A 16,762-nucleotide genomic window follows, 5' to 3' on the forward strand; every position below is an offset into this window, starting at 1 on the left:
AAAGAGCATAGAGACCAACATAAATGTTACAGTCCCTGGTCTCTGGCGAGTTTGTTCATGAATTTTCCAAGGACTTATTTTACAAAATTTAAAATAGCATATTAATAATAGCATAATAATAAATATATTAAATATATAAAATATACTTATATGTAATAAGTATATATAAATACATATGTAATGAAATACATAAACATAAAATTGGTTATAAAATATGTAAATGTGTATTATTTATATATATAATATGTAAAATATAAAACATTTATATATATATATATAAAATTAAAGAACACCAAGCATTGGCCAAGGATATGAATATGTTATGAACCGTTCATGATTAGTCATTTTCAGGGCCACGTGACAATATATATCATTTTAGTTTGGCACCAAAGTACATTTAGAAGTATATCCCTTCCTTGCTAAAGCTCGAGGTTATTTACTTGTTGAGGGAGGGGGATGTAGGATGATGGAGAAAATTACATCGTTCTAGTTGTGAGGGAAGACGATGGTTCATAGTTGTTTATTTCACCCTCTTTACAATGAGGATACGTAAAGAGGCGAGCAGAAACTTCTTATCAATATGATGTTGATGTGAAACAGCTGTCAATCCCTACGTGCAACCCAGAGGTGCACTAATAAAAAGACATCAAGCGTATTAGCTTTGTGGGACAAATGCAAATAGACTTACCTTGGTACAAACCATTCATCTTATTCTCGGCATTTGTGATTCATGGCTATTGACCGTGTTATAATTTATGCATGGAAAAATGATCCGGAAAGGAAGATATGAATGAAGAAGGCAAAACAATGCCAAGTTTGGATCAATGATGAGTACCCCGGGGTGTCTGGATTAAAGATTTTGATTAAGCTCTGTAACTCTAATGTCATTACGAGAAGAAATGTAGCCATTCCCTCTACGGTGAAAGTGTTTACAAAGCAAGAAGGGAATAATTACACGTGAAATGATGCCTGGTTAGGAAAGAAATGAAGGAGTGAATGAGGACGAGGAGAGCCACACATTGTTTAATGATGAGACTATGTTTTGAAACATTTCTGAAGTAATGAGGTCTAGGAAAGTAAGTAGACTTTATTCTGTTCAGAGGGAGCAGATAGGAAAGTATGCCCAAGGTTGAATGTTGTCATTATGAATTGATGGCAGGTTGCTGATTTATTTTATTAAGGGAAACAGGTTGGCATCGGTAAATAATTGAAGATCTAATTGAAACAAAAAAGATTATGGACCAGTCATGAGAATGGGTCCCATGACAAGATGGTTTGCTCTGAGCATATGATCTCCTGTTAGTATTATTTAAAGCATTGTCCAGTGACTTATGACAATGACATATTATATGTTATTATAACCAAATGAATGGATTCATATTTTGTTTAAAAGGTGAAAATCATACACCAGTGAGGAAGGACTCTGATTATCCTTTTTTATACTACTGCATCTATATTTTTAAAAAGCCAGGCTTTTCCCAGTTTGTATAATGTACAGACAGATGCTTCCCATTTTAATTCACTTTTCTTTTTCTTTTTTTTTTTTTAAGTCAAAGTGCAGTTAACACACAATGTTACATTAGTTTCAGGTGCACAACATAGTGATTTGACATCTGTAGATGTTATACCGTGCTCACCATAAGTGAAGGTACTGTCTGTGCCTTTATATAATGAACAACAGGTGAAATTATTCCATGAGTCATTGAATGAGTGAATGAATGAATGGATGAATAAGTAGAGCCAACCATGGACCATTGTTAAAAATATGCCGTGAAACAAGGATTTAAATTTATCCGATCGGTTTAAGAAGGATCCATGGAGAAGGGTAATGTAGATTTTAGCTATGTAAAGTACCCGGACATGCTTATAAGAGTCATAGTTATCAGTTGTGAGTGGAGCGATGGATTCAGTGGTGTTCATTTTATTGTTGAAAATTAAAATCAGGGGTGCCTGGCTGGCGCATTCGGCAGAACATGCGTCTCTTGATCTCAGGATTGTGAGTTCGAGCCCTCGGTGGGTAGAGAGATGACTTAAAAATAAAATCTGAAAAAACTCAAAATGAATGGAGTAAGTAAACAGTAGTGATATTCTTGAGCCAACGAAAAGAAGCAAGTTTTATGTTTAATCGAGAACTCTACGATTAGTATCTTTCACACATACCTAAATGTGTGTTTTTTTTCATGATTTCTAAAGCCTGATTTTTACCTCAGAATGAAGACACCACGGTTGATTTAATCCTATCTAATGGTGAAGACTGTGGCTCTGTGGGGAAGGAGCATTAAATTCTGAGGTGAGTAACAGTCAAAGTCTATGTACTTGGTTAGGGGAACTTGTTCATGGCTGTGCACTGAAGTATTTCAAGTAATAAAAAGCTATGTAGGAGTGCAAAATTAAAGAATGCTGTACATTACCAATGACAGGAATAGATTATGAACCAGAGATAATGAGGAGTAATTCAATTCTGCGCAACTGATGACTCCTTTAAAAAGGTGGTAGATGTTTCATACGTTTTCAGGGATACTTACACGGCTGCGGATTTTAACATTCATCCCTCCACAAGAGTCAGTGAGAGGGAGCACATGGCCTACGCTGAAGGCCACTGCAAAAAGAGACGTAATGTATTAGCTCCACGGGAAATGAGCTTATCAGTAGATCTTAGTGATACTTAAGGATCTTATTTTGAGCTTTAGTGATTTCTGTGCATTGATTCTATTGTTGGAACAGTGAGCATATCAATAAACCTAAAGGATAAAGGACTGAAGGAAAAGAGTGCAAAGCTTAGGACAATGGTGAGTCCTGGGGTGGGGGTTGAGTCTGAGTCCAGAATTGTGTGGGATGTGGGGAGAGGGAGACCCTCCTGCACTGCTGGTGGGAATGCACACTGGTGCAGCCGCTCTGGAGAACAGCACGGAGGGTCCTCGAAAAGTTAAAAATAGAACTACCCTACGACCCAGCCATTGCACTACTAGGTACTTACCCAAAGGATACGAAAATACAGATTTGAAGGAGGACAGGCACTCTGATGTTTATAGCAGCTCTATCTATGATAGACAAATTATGGAAGCAGCCCAAGTGTCCACTGACGGATGAATAGATAAAGAAGATGTGATATAGATCTGCAATGGAATATTACTCAGCCATCAAAATGAATGAAATCTTGCCATTTGCAAGGACGGGGGGAGCTAGAGTGTACTATGCTAAGCGAAATGGGTCAGAGAAAAACAAATGCCATAGGGTTTCACTCGTGTGGAACTTAAGAAACAAAAATGAGCATGGGGGGAAAAAAAGAGTGAGAGTGGCAAAACAATAATTAACTATAGAGAGCAAACTGATGATTACCAGAGGGGAGGCAGGGACGGGTAGGGGAAATAGGTGATGAGGATTAAGGAGGGCACTTGTTGTGATGAGCGCTGGGTATTGTATGGCAGTGTTGAATTCACTATATTGTACACCTGAAACTAATATTACACTGTATGTTAACTATACTGGAATTTAAATAAAAACTTAAGAAATTAAAAAAAAATAGAAAAAACAAGTAAACGGAATTGTGTTAATCCCCGTCTAGAAATCTGTGGACTATTGCAAAAAAATAAAAATAAAATCTAAGAGAGAGAGAGAGGGATAAAATAAACTTGTAGGGAAGTGAATTCATGAATGAATAAGGAAATGTGTAAATGAATGAAGATAAGGAGGGCCATATGTGGACGAGCTATGAAGTTATGTAATAAAGCAGAAATGATTATTAGTGTATATTTGAAACATCAGGTTCTATAGATGAATCAAAGCTCTGAGCCCTTCCATAAGGACAGTATGGGCAGATGTACCCAAGAGTTCGTGTCGCTGCCTTGATTCTTTGTTTGGTGGTTTTAATTAAGAAGGACAAAAAAAAAAAATGTTTACATAAATAAACAATTGCTTAAATATTGTCTTATTGAGAGAGGGCCAAATGTGAACCCATACTGAGGATATGTCATGTGACCAGGGTTACAATTAATATAACTGTATTCACTAGTTTAATTAAAAAAATTGAAAAGATGATTTAGTAATCATTTGTGTCTATCGGCCAAGAGCATGTAGACTGGATACTTAATATTCCTGTTCCGTGCCTTGGTTTTCATTGGTACTGACATCTTGTCATAAGGGAATGAAGGAGTGCATTTCCCTGTAGATTAATTATTCAAAAGAAGGCTGAGCAAGGGCCAATGAGGAATGTGTGTTAGGAACCAAAGATAATGATTATTCCCGTTATATGCAAAAGTTGTCCAGATAAAGAAATAGAACTCTAAATTCCTTCCATTTTGGACAAAGTACACATAGAAATATTTTTTAAATTCCAGTTAGTTAACATACAGTGTAATGTTAGTTTCAGGTGTACATAGAAATTCGCATGAAGAAATTCTTTCGAAAAATGGGAAGATAATTGATTTATTTTATGCCTAATTATGTACAGGAATAAGTAAATGAATCAGTAGACATAAATCAGAAAAATGTGTGCTTCATTGGTGAGAATATGCCGTAAAACAAAGATTTACATTTATCCAATTTTGTACAAGTGAGGTCCATTAAAAGTAATCACTGAGTTGTTAAATTTATGGATAGGGAGTATGTAGACAGATATTTATGATAGATAATGGTTCTTATTCTCATGTTGGTGTTCATTGTACTGCTTAAAAAGAAAAGTTAAATAAGTCAATAAATAAGAGTGCGATTCATCGGCAATGATGACATTCTTTCTGAAATGACCCGTGTTTATGATTGATCTAATACTGCAAGACTAGCCTCCATTTAAAAAATCTAACTATGGACTCTTTCTTTCTCTTGAAAGTCTGCATTTTCACTAAGTGAACACACCACAGATGAAGTAATCATTCTCTAATGCTAAAGATCTTGGCTTTAGCAAACTGTGGGGGTAAGGACAGAAGAAATTGATGTAAGTAGCAGAGTTTATATTCTTGGGTTGGGAGGGTGGTTTGTGAGTGTTGCTTGGATTTTTCAAAGTAATCAACGAGTATATTAAAAAATAAAGCCAAATGAGCCCAGCACAGACCCGAATTGAGATTTAGGTTGAATCAGATGCAGGACTAGTAAAACCCAGTTAAAAAGATGCTGGACGTTTCATTCAGTTTTAGGATTGCTTCACATTGTGTTTTATTTTTGCATTGCAATGCATTTAAGTACTTCTCCATTGATAAAGATTTAAGCTATGAATTCCTTGAGGGAGAAACACACAAGAAGATGGACAAAATTGTTGTCTCTCTAGATGTGGAGAAAGATTAAAGTTCCCATGGTTACTCACTGCATCATCTTTAAGTGTAAAAGGGCCAGGCGTGGACCATTGAAGCTGATACGGAGCGAGAATGTTGGTTAATTTATATATGCAAACAGCATACGTATATATTGCAAAGAATACCCTTGTTTATTAGCACTGTGGGAAATGGGTGTAGAGCCGGTTCTTGGTGATATTCAAGGATGTCGTTTTTGGGCTCTTTGATTCATGAGAATAGATTATATTGTTATGAGTGAGTCCATGAATGAAGGAACAAGGAATGTGTAAATAAAGGAAGAACAAGATGTTCGGTGTAGATTAATGATGAGGATTCTGAGATGTATGAATCAAAGATTTTAATTAAACTCTGTACCTTTGAGGTCCACTGAGAAAAAGAAATCTAGCTATTTCTTCCGTGAGAGAGGGGCTTACAGCACAAGTTAGGACGAGTTAAGATCCAGTTCCTGAGCTTTGAATTCTTAATGTCTGTGAAATGTATCATTATATTATTTCCCCAGACACTGAATTTCGTAATCTAAATCGATCAAGTCTATCTCACATTTGTCCTTAAAGGATAGATATCCTATTCCATGAGAGTCCCTGTTGTTTCAGATTGGTGGTAGCTAGCTGGTTGTTGGTTCTATTTAGAAAAGGAGCAAATCCGGGGCACCGGGGTGGCTCAGTCGGTTAAGCGTCCGACTTCAGCTCAGGTCATGATCTCACAGTTTGTGAGTTCGAGTCCCGGGTCGGGCCCTGTGCTGACAGCTCGGAGCCTGGAGCTGCTTTAGATTTTGTGTCTCCCTCTTTCTCTGCCCCTCCCCTGTTCATGCTCTGTCTCTGTCTCAAAAATAAATAAATATTAAAAAAAATTAAAAAAAAAAAAGAAAAGGAGCAAATCCTCGACATTACCAACAATTGCTTACATAAGTGCCTAATGGAAAGAAAGCCAAGCAAGGACTAATACTGAGAATATGATATTATTTAAAAAAATAAAGAAGACTCTAACAAGTTATATCTGTGGACAGTGATGTAGGGACAGATACTAGTATTAGTCAATGTTCTTATCCAGCGTCTTCGCTTGCATTCACTTTGAATGCATCGTTAAAAGTCGATGAACAAATGAGTTCATATATTGGTCAGTTATTTACTTATTTTTTATTTTTTTATGAAAAAAATTTTTTTAATGTTTATTTATTTTTGAGAGAGACAGAGACAGAATACGAGTGGGTTGGGACAGAGAGAAGAGGGAGACACAGAATCTGAAACAGGCTCCAGGCTCTGGGCTGTCAGCACACAGCCCGACGCGGGGCTCGAACTCACGAGCTGCGAGATCATGACCTGAGCTGAAGTCAGACGCTCAACTGACTGAGCCATCCAGGCGCCCCGGTTTGGTCAGTTATTTAAGAGAAGGCAGAGGAGTAGGTGTCATGAAACAATATAATGACTAAACCATTTTAGATGAAGAGGGGAAATCTAGACTTAATCCCACTTTGGACAAGTGGATATCAGCAATGGCATGACATGGTATTTCAGTTCTGGAGTACTGGTGGGTTTTACTCTTTTTCTTTAAAAAAATGAGTAGATGATCAAATTATGCTTTGAGTAATTAAGAGAACAACATGAGTGGATCAGTGAATGTATAAAGTAGGGTAAATCTTAGATCAATGCTTCATGGGGTACTCTTAGCCATGTGTGAATACGGAACCTTAAAAAAGAATAATGAGGCTGCGAATCATGTGGTTAGGGAGTATACAGATGGACAGTAAATAAGTCAGTAAATAAAAAATAGTGTCCTTTTTGAGTCAATAATGAGAACGTGATAGCAACTAAAGTTTATGATTAATCGAATACCTCATGACTCCAGCCCATTAAAAAAAGGTGTCTATGCTGGTTTGTTCTTTACAAAAAGTGTATTTTAATATCTACAGAACAAAATGCTATAGCTGATTGAATTATTCGACAGTAATGAGAATTTTAGTTTTTACCTTTGTGGGTAAGGAGCCTAGAGATTGTAGTAGGTTGTAGTCAAAATTCACGTCCTTGCCTTTGTTATTATTAGTGACTTAATGAGGGAATCAATAAACAAAGGTATTAATGAATGGAGGAAACGTTGCCAAGTTTGGACCAATGATGAGTATCCTGGGGTGTCTGAATCAATGATTTTGATTAAACCCTGTAACTCTGAGGTCAGAGACCTAGTTAATGCCTATATGGTAAATCAGCTTACAGTAGAGGTTAGTAATATTCGGGATTTTGCTCTTAGGTTATGAAGGTTCATAGGTCTGGATTGTGTTGGTAGAAGTGAATTGATAAACGAATAAATAAATTTATAAATAAAGACAAGGAGAGCCGCATGTGGCTTAATTATGGGAATGTATAATATTATTATTAATATTTTCTGAAGCACTCAGTTCCAACATAAATTGATTAAATCTGATACCTATGTGGGTCAGGAACATGGAGAGATAAGTGCCGGAAAGCAGCGTTGTGTTGTTGTTCTGCGTTGTCTTCAAGGTGCTGTTTGCAAGAAAATAGGATCTGGTTGGTTATATCTGGGAGTAATAAGCATATGAACAGCTGTTAATTCCATACAAGTTTCTAATCCAGTTTGCATGTTCGTCGCTATTGATGATATTGTGAGTGAATGTATATTGCATTCACGTCTCAACCAGTTATTTTGAAGAGGGTGCAGCAGGGTTTTCTCAGCCCTTCATGACTGACGTTTTGGGCTGGATAATTCGTTGTTGGGAAGGCGGTCCCGTGTGTAGTAGAATGTTGAGTAACCTCATGGGCTGTGCTAGACGTCAGTATTAACCCCTCCCTCCCATTTGCGGCAATCAAAAATGTCTCCGGACATTGGCAAATGTCTTCTGGTAGCAGAGTTTTTGTTTTTGTTTTAGTCGTGTGTGTGTGTGTGTGTGTGTTCGTGTGTGCGCGCGCACACACACGCACACGTGTTGCCTCCTTTTTTAAAAGACTATTTTTTTTTAATATATGAAATCTATTGTCAGATTGGTTTCCATACAACACCCAGTGCTCATCCCAACAGGTGCCCTCCTCAATACCCATCACCCACCCTCCCCTCCCTCCCACCTCCCATCAACCCTCAGTTTGTTCTCAGTTTTTAAGAGTCTCTTATGCTTTGGCTCTCTCCCACTCTAACCTCTTTTTTTTTCCTTCCCCTCCCCCATGGGTTTCTGTTAAGTTTCTCAGGATCCACATAAGAGTGAAACCATATGGTATCTGTCTTTCTCTGTATGGCTTATTTCACTCAGCATCACACTCTCCAGTTCCATCCACGTGGCTCCAAAGGGCCATATTTCATTCTTTCTCATTGCCACGTAGTACTCCATTGTGTATATAAACCACAATTTCCTTATCCATTCATCAGTTGATGGACATTTAGGCTCTTTCCATAATTTGGCTATTGTGGAAAGTGCTGCTATAAACATTGAGGTACAAGTGCCCCTATGCATCAGTACTCCTGTATCCCTTGGGTAAATTCCTAGCAGTGCTACTGCTGGGTTTAAAAGACTATTTTTTAGAGCAGTTTCAAGGTTCACGACAAAATTGGATGGAACATACAGAGATTTCCCATAATCCCCAAACCCCCGCACGTGCATAACCTTCCCACTATCAACTGACATCCCCCACCACGGTGGTACATTTGTTACAATTGATGAACCTACACTGATGCATCATTATCACCCAAAGTCCATAGTTTGACTAGAATTCACTCCTGGTTGTAATTTCAGTGGCTTTGGACAAATGTGCAATGACATGAATCCAACATGAAGGTATCACACAGACTATTTCACTAAAAATCTCCTGGGCTCTGCCTGTCCACCCCTCTGTCCTCTCTAACCCCTGGCAACCTCTGATCTTTCTATTGTCTCCATAGTTTTGCCTTTTCCAGAATGTCGTGTGATTCGAATCACTATTATGTAGCCTTTTCATATTGTCTTCCCTCACTTTAGAATATACCCTTGAGATTCCTCCGTGCCTTTTCATTTCTCATTTCTTTTTAGCACTGGATAATCTTCTGTCAGAAGATTATAGCAGTTTATTTTTCCATTCACCTACGGGAGGCCATTTTGGGCGTTCCAAATTTGGGCAATTATGAATAAGGCTGCTGTAAACATTCACGTGCAGGTTTTTGTGCAGATATTAGTTTTCAGCCCCTTTGGGTAGATACCAAGGAGTGTGATTGCTGGATCACGTGGTAAGAACATGTCTAGTTTTGAAAGAAACTGCCAAACACCTATTGTAATAGGTAGGTAGTGGAATCTCATTGTTGTTTTAATTTGCATTTCCCTGATGACATACGATGTGGCGAATCTTTTCATATGTATCTTCTTTAGTGAGGTGTTTGTTACATTCTTTGACTCATTTTTTTTCTTTTTTTTTTGATGGTTTAATTAACATATATTGTGAAATGATTATAGTAGGTTTAGCTAACAATCATCTTCTCATAGAAATACTATTAAAAAAAAGGAAAGGAAATTTGTTCTTATGAAGAGAATTCTTAGCATTTAGTCTTAACAACTTCCCTACATATTACACAACAGCATTAGGTATAGTCCTTGAATTGTACACTGTAACCCTAATAGTTATACCTGGAATCTTGTATCTTTTTGTTTTCTTCTTTTAAGTTTTTGTTTTTTGTTTTTTTTTTTTAAATTTACATCCAAATTAGTTAGCATACAGTGAAACAGTGATTTCAGGAGTAGATTCCTTAATGCCCCTTAGCCATTTAGCCCATCCCTCCTCCCACAACTCCTCCTGTAATCCTAAGTTTGTTCTCCATATTTATGAGTCTCTTCTGTTTTGGCCCCCTCCCTGTTTTTATATTATTTTTGTTTCCCTTCCCTTATGTTCATCGGTTTTGTCTCTTAAATTCCTCATATGAGTGAAGTCATATGAGTTTTGTCTTTCTCTGACTAATTTCACTTGGCATAATACCCTCCAGTTCCATCCACATAGTTGCAAATGGCCAGATTTCATTCTTTTTGATTGCCAAGTAATACTCCATTGTGTGTGTGTGTGTGTGTGTGTGTGTGTGTGTGTGTGTGTGTGTGTGTATACACCACATCTTCTTTATCCATTCATCTGCTGATGGACATTTGGGCTCTTTCCAGACTTTGGCTATTGTCGATAGGGCTGCTATAAACAGGGGGGTGCACGTGTCCCTTTGAAACAGCACACCTGTATCCGTTGGATAAATGCCTAGTAGTGCAATTGCTGGGTCATAGGGTAGTTTTATTTTTATTTTTTTGAGGAATCTCCATACTGTTTTCCAGAGTGGCTGTACCAGCTTGCATTCCCATTCTTTGACTCATTTTTAAATCAGGTTGTTTCTTTTTTTTTTTTTTTTAATTTTTTTTAACATTTATTCATTTTTTTGAGAGATGGAGAGAGAGCGAGTGGGGTAGGGGCAGAGAGGGAGAGACACACACACAGAATCTGAAGCAGGCTCCAGGCTCAGAGCTGTCAGCACAGAGCCCGACGCGGGGCTCGAAGTCACAGACCGCGAGATCATGACCTGAGCCGAAGTTGGCTGCTTAACCGACTGAGCCTCTCTTTTCTGAGGCGCCCCTCCTTTTTTTAAGGGTTCTTTGTGTGTTTTAGATAAAAGTCATTTATCAGATATATCTTTTATAAATATTTTTTCTCTGTCTGCGGTTTGTATTTTGGTATCTTGACAGTTTATTTGCAGAACAGAAACTCTTAATTTTAACGAAGTCAAGCTCATCAATTATTTCTTTCCTGTATTGTGTCTTTGGTGAAAAGTCATCACCAAACCTGAGGTCATCTAGATTTTCTCCTGTTAACTTTTAGGGGTTTTATTGTTTTAGATTGGGATTGTTTTGAATCTATAAATTGCATTGGAAAGAACTGACATCTCCATAATACTGAATCTTCCTATCCATGAACATGGAATACTGTCCATTTATTTAGCTAACTCTTTGATTACTTTCATCAGAGTTTTGCCGTTTTCCTTCATATGTTTTGTTGGGCTTATAACTGCATATTTAATTTTATTGGTACTATTGTAAATAGTATTGTATTTTTTATTTAATTTTTATTTATTTTTTATTTTATTAAATTTTTTATTTTATTAATTTTTACTTATTTATCTTTATTTTTTATTGTCAAATTGGTTTCCATACAACACCCAGTGCTCATCCCAACAGGTGCCCTCCTCAGTGCCCATCACCCACTTTCCCCCTGTGCATTGTATTGTATTTTTAATTTCAAATCCTGCTTGTTCTTTGCTGGTATCTAAGAAAATGATAGACTTATATATATATATTTTCTACATTGATGACCATGTAATCTGTCAACAAACACAGTTTCATTTCTTCCTTCACTAATAATATACCTTTTATTTATTTCTCTTACTCTTATATAGTATATCTCTTATTTCTTTATTCTTATTCTTGTACTGCAAGTTACAACTTCCAGTACAATGTTGTAAAGTGTTGAGAGGGAACATCTTTGCTTTACATCTCAGTGGGAAGCCTTCGAATTGCTTACCATTAAGTATGTTAGCTGTAGGTTATTTGTAGATATTGTTTGTCAAGTTGAGGAAATTACTTTCTATTCCTAGTTTGCTGAGAGGTTTCTTTTAAATCATGAATGCGTGTCATAGTTTGTCAAATGTGCTTTTTCTCATCTATTGATGTGATGAGATGAAAAACACATCTTTTGAGGGAAAAAAATCTTTTGTTTTTCTGAGTTGCCGCTTGGCATTTTACAGTATGATAATCCTGCTCACACTCAGAGTTTGAGCATTTGAGGGGAGGGAGGGGCAGAGAGAGAGAGAGAGACAGAGACAGAGAGAGAGAATCCCAAGCAGGCTCTGGATGGTCAGCGCAGAGCCCGATGCGGGGCTTTAACTCATGAACCGTGAGATCATGACCTGAGTTGAAATCAAGAGTTAAGACGCTTAACCGACTGAGTCACCCAGGAGCCTCAGAGTTTGGTTTAGATAAAACTTGAGTTTAGGATGTTTGCCCTAAGTTCCTGCTTTACTTTTCCCAGACACCATTAGAGTGTCTGGGAAAAACCACTTAGAGTTAAGCCCACAAAAAGTTAGTGATTTCTGCCCCAAACATCTTTTAAGTAGTAGGTGCTTGTCACCATGTTCTCTGTCTTGTGCTTGCTGGTCACCTGGGAAGAAGGACTGCCCTTCTCCCTGCTCAGTTGTGTCCCCTCTCCTTCTCATACAGTCACTTTTGTTTTCTTTCTCTCTCTCTCTTTTCCTTCCTTCCTTCCTTCCTTCCTTCCTTCCTTCCTTCCTTCCTTCCTTCTTCCTTCCTCCCTCCCTCTTTCTTTCTTTCTTTCTTTCTTTCTTTCTTTCTTTCTTTCTTTCTTTCTTTCTTTCTCTTTCCTTTTGGTGTGGCTAGAGGCTTATTAATTTTATTGGTCTTTTCAAAGAGCAATTTTTTTGATTCATTGATTTTCTCTGTTAATTTCTTATTTCCTATTCCTATTTCCTATTTCTGCTCTAATTATTGTTGTTTCTTTTCTTCTTCTTTGTATTCGATTTGTCCCTTTTCTAGTTTTTTTTTTAAGTAGAAACTTAGATTGCTGATTTTAAATCTTTCTTCTTTTCTTTAAATAAAAATTGTAGCGGTGTCTGGGGAGCTCAGTAGGTTGAGCATCTGACTCCGGATTTCAGTTCAGGTCATGATCCCAGGGTTGTGGGATCGAGCTCTACATTGGGCTCTGTGCTGAGCATGGAGACTGCTTAAGATTCTCTCTCTCTCTCTCTCTCTCTCTCTCTCTCTCTCCCCCCCGTCTCTTTCTCTTCCCTCCCTTTGCCCCTCTCCTCCACTTGCATGCTCTCTCTCACTAAAATAAAAAAAAAGAAATAATGTATATTTGAGTTGGACAATATGATGTTTTGATATATATATTTTTTCAACGTTTATTTATTTTTGGGACAGAGAGAGACAGAGCATGAACGGGGGAGGGGCAGAGAGAGAGGGAGACACAGAATCGGAAACAGGCTCCAGGCTCTGAGCCATCAGCCCAGAGCCCGACGCGGGGCTCGAACTCCCGGACCGCGAGATCGTGACCTGGCTGAAGTCGGACGCTTAACCGACTGCGCCACCCAGGCGCCCCAGATGTTTTGATATTGATATACGTGTACATAGTGAAATAGTTACTACCGTCAAGCTAACACATGCATCTCCTCACATAGTTATTCTTTTTTTACTTTTTTATTTTTGTGATAAAAGCACCTGAAATCTACTCTCTCAGATTTTCCAGTACACCATACGATGTTATCAGCTATAGTCATGATGCAGTACATTAAATCTCTAGAACTTTTTCATCTTACGTAATGGCAACTTTGTACCCTTGACCAGCATCTCCCTTTCCTCCCCCTCCCCACTCCTGGTAACTGCCAGTCTGCTTTCGGCTTCTGTGAATTCAACTTTTTTAGATTCCTCATATAAGTGAAGTCACGCAACACTTTTCTTTCTTTTTCTGGCTTATTTCACCTAGCATAAGGCCTTGGAGGTGCTCATTTTTGTTGCAAATGACAGGATCTCCCTTTCAAAGGCTGAATGATATTCCATTGTACTTCTATTCCATAGTTTCTTTTTTTTTTTTTTTTTTAAATTTTTTTTTTCAACATTTATTTATTTATTTATTTATTTTGGGACAGAGAGAGACAGAGCATGAACGGGGGAGGGACAGAGAGAGAGGGAGACACAGAATCGGAAACAGGCTCCAGGCTCTGAGCCATCAGCCCAGAGCCCGACACGGGGCTCAAACTCACGGACCGCGAGATCGTGACCTGGCTGAAGTCGGACGCTTAACCGACTGTGCCACCCAGGCGCCCCTCCATAGTTTCTTTATGCATTCATCCATCAACACACACTTAGGTCTTCATTTGTGACATATGCATTCAATGTTATAAATTTCCCTCCAAGCACTGCTTTGGCTTTCATTTTCATTTGTTTGTGTTTTAGGAAACAGGAAAGATTAACATAAGTGGATAATTGATTAAGTATATATCTCATTGAATAAGAAGCAGTTATCACATGTCGACAGTGTGTCATATGAGAAGCATTAGGATTGATCTGATTGTGTTCACTAAATTTTATCAAAACTCAAAATGATCTTGTCAATTATTTTTGTGACTACCAAGCAGGTAAATGGATGTTAGTATCACTCAGGATTTGTTTCTAAGTCTTTGCATTCACAAATTTTGATGTGTCGTTATAACTGCGTAAGTGAATAAAATCCTGTCTTAATGATTTAAAATAAGAGACAGCACAGATCAATGAGGAGCATGTTTTATGAGACAATACCAACGATTGATTTGGGTTTTCGCTACTGATGTTTGTAGAAAGAAAAAAAATTCCTGTTCTACTCCCATCTTTGGTAAGGGACATGTATATCATTGCATTGAAGAGTATTTCTGTTCTGGATTACCATTTTGACTTTCTTTATATAATGAGTGTATGGTTAAATCATCCCATAAGTAAGTAAATAAGTGATTAAGTGAATAAATAAGTGAGCATATAAAATGGGATCAGGCATGAGTCGTCCCACAGAATGTAAAATAAAGATTTAAATGTAACCAGTTCTGCAAAGGCAACATCCATTAAAGTTATCTTGTATTCTCTTAAAACTATTACCATATAAAGATACTTTCGATATGCTTATTCCTGTGTCGTGTAGTTGACAGTGGCTAATACATTATTTAAAAGTGAAGGTAAAATGCGAGACTGTAAAATGAAGAAGTGCCCAAGTTTATTCTAGTCCCACCTAATTCACATGCATTAAAAATCTAGATTAATTGTACTTTTTCCTTCACAGAATGACCATGAGACAGTAGATGTATTCATTTTCTAAGAAACAAAATATTGGCAGTTAGCTCTGTATGTAGAGCTAGACAGATGTAGAGACAAGTGTAAGTAACACTCACAGTTCCCATCCTTGGTTGGGATGCTTTGGTTGATGAGTGTTTAGTGGTATAGCAAAAGAATCAATGTCTATAAAAGTAATAAAAATCTCCAAATATGGGCCGGTGATGGGAATATGTCATGAATCAAAAACTATGTTTAATCTAATTTGGCACAAATGAAGTGATTAAAAAAACCGCCATTTCATTCATTTTCAGAAGTATTTAATATTGCAGTTTATTTCCCTCCCCAGAGGGCTTAACCATTTCCGTATTGGGATAGTCCCGGCTGATAACTGTTTTGCGTTGCAACCTGTAAGCAAGTAGAATGCTTTGTTTTGAGATGTGAATAAAGATGGTGTGGTGTCATCACTTTTCCCTGAGCCATCTTCATGGGGAAATCAGGGGCATGCGCTTTCAAGGGTCCCCTCTCTGAAAGACAGCTTTCATACTCTTCTTCCTTTCTGATCTTCTACTCTAATAAACATCTGCCTGCTGCTCAATTAAATAGAAGAAAGCCACAGAAGGACCAGTGGTGAATGTGGATTTGGTATGAAGCATGGATATTAACTGACGACACGTATTCTCTGAGGTCCATTGTAAAAGGAGATTTAGTCTATTTGCTTTATGGGGAAAGAGCCATTAATGCGAAGATCTTATCCTGGAACTTTATGATAGTGTTGTATTCATGGATCAATCAGTCAACCAATCAATGAAGATATAAAGGAAGAAAAACGTGCCTGGACCAATGATGAGTACCATGGGGTATCTGAAACAGGAGTTTTGATTAAACCCATATGCAACTCTGAGGTCCATTACAAAGAGACACGTAGTTATTTCCCCTCTGCGGGAAAAGAGCACATGTTACCTTTTGTGGTTCTTGGAGATGGATTGTATTTTATTATTATTATTATTTAAAAAATTTTTTTAACATTTACTTTTGAGAGAGAGAGAGAGAGAGAGAGAGAGAGAGAGAGAGAGAGAGAGAGAAACAGAGTGCAAGTGGGGAGGGGCAGAGAGAGAGGGAGACACAGAATCCTAAGCAGCCTCCAGGCTTCGAGCTGTCAGCACAGAGCCCGACGCAGGGCTCAAACCCACAAACCATGAGATCATGACGTGAGCTGAAGTTGGACGCTTAACTGACAGAGCCACCCGGGCGCCCTGGATTGTATTTCTTTTTTTTTTATAGAATCGATTCACAAATAAATAAAATGTATCAATGAATGAAAAAAAGAGGACAATTTATACGCTTATTAAGGGAAGTAATGCAACATGGAGTAGTCATATGAAAATCTGAAACTCCGACTTCCAAGAAATGGTCATGAAAGGAGTATATGGTCACTTGCACATAATCCTCAACAATGTTTGCTGGTTGCTCAAGGGTTGCGGAGGGATTCTTTTATTGAGGAAATGGCAACACACTGACTCTATAATAACCACACAATTGAGAGCCAAGCAGAGGCCAGCGATGAGAATGATTTATATGACAACACTCATCATTACTCTTTTTTAAACTGATTTTCATTAAAACAATAAAAAAGAAGCAAGTATATTATTGACAGTGGTGACTGTGA

The 16,762-nt window shown here is 37.7% G+C and overlaps 1 long non-coding RNA gene and 4 other non-coding genes across 10 annotated transcripts in view; all 5 read left to right on the forward strand.

The window, feature by feature from the left end:
- Positions 1-16,762, forward strand: part of LOC105260691 — a 92,294-nt gene that overhangs the window by 31,516 nt on the left and 44,016 nt on the right. For 4 of the 6 annotated variants that reach the window (XR_006599989.1, XR_006599988.1, XR_006599990.1 and 1 more), the window contains 2 exons: positions 2,211-2,290; positions 4,826-4,930. This is a non-coding gene — a long non-coding RNA (uncharacterized LOC105260691). Of the gene's footprint in view, positions 1-2,193; positions 2,291-4,825; positions 4,931-16,762 lie in introns of all 6 variants that reach the window. The other 2 variants (XR_006599992.1, XR_006599993.1) reach the window with 1 other exon arrangement.
- LOC111561204 lies at positions 818-889 on the forward strand. Its single transcript, XR_002743562.1, has one exon. It is a non-coding gene; the product is annotated as a small nucleolar RNA SNORD113/SNORD114 family (small nucleolar RNA).
- Positions 5,581-5,652, forward strand: LOC111561207. Its single transcript, XR_002743564.1, has one exon. It is a non-coding gene; the product is annotated as a small nucleolar RNA SNORD113/SNORD114 family (small nucleolar RNA).
- LOC111561192 lies at positions 7,387-7,458 on the forward strand. The gene has a single exon (XR_002743550.1). It is a non-coding gene; the product is annotated as a small nucleolar RNA SNORD113/SNORD114 family (small nucleolar RNA).
- Positions 15,930-16,004, forward strand: LOC111561193. The gene has a single exon (XR_002743551.1). It is a non-coding gene; the product is annotated as a small nucleolar RNA SNORD113/SNORD114 family (small nucleolar RNA).

This window comes from Felis catus, chromosome B3 (assembly GCF_018350175.1).
Source record: "Felis catus isolate Fca126 chromosome B3, F.catus_Fca126_mat1.0, whole genome shotgun sequence".
Classification (NCBI taxonomy): Eukaryota; Metazoa; Chordata; class Mammalia; order Carnivora; family Felidae; genus Felis; species Felis catus.